The sequence below is a fragment of the Fukomys damarensis genome, unplaced genomic scaffold (assembly GCF_012274545.1).
Source record: "Fukomys damarensis isolate Sample0158 unplaced genomic scaffold, DMR_v1.0_HiC HiC_scaffold_10, whole genome shotgun sequence".
Classification (NCBI taxonomy): Eukaryota; Metazoa; Chordata; class Mammalia; order Rodentia; family Bathyergidae; genus Fukomys; species Fukomys damarensis.
This window is the reverse complement of record NW_022900922.1, coordinates 2,401,421-2,401,964: the sequence shown is the minus strand read 5'-3', so window position 1 is coordinate 2,401,964 and position 544 is coordinate 2,401,421.

Below are 544 nucleotides of genomic sequence, written 5' to 3'. Positions count from 1 at the left end.
GGGCTGCAACCTCTGCGGCCGCGTCTGGTCCTTTGAGCCACTGCATCCCCTAGCGGTGCTGAGGCTCCAGCAGCCACCGGCCGGAAAGTGAGGCCTGGGCGGCGGGGTCAGGCGGGAAAAGAAGACTCCAGGTCCGCAGCAGGGCCGTGTGTGAGGAGAGGAAGTGGGTTCTCCCTGGAGCTTTCCCACTTGACTGGGCAGAGAACTAGTTCTGGGGATCACTCGAGCGAAAAGACATTATTTCTTCTCTTCACTCCTCTACCCATAAAACTCCTCACAAATTCCATATACTGCGTGTGAGGAGCCATCCCTTCGAGTCAATTCCGAAGAGATCCTTTGCAGTGATCAAGGGAAAGCATCGGTAGTCAGCTTCAACTGCGTGCGTGGAGAAGGCCTTGTTTCAAAATGCGATCCTTGTAGAAAGATTGGGAGCTGTGTTTGGAAGCGACTCCCTCCAGTCCTGGATTTGGCTCTCCCGTGGGGTCCTCACTTTTTAAAAATTCGATGCTTGCTGGAAGTCGGGGTTGATTTTCTACATATAGGA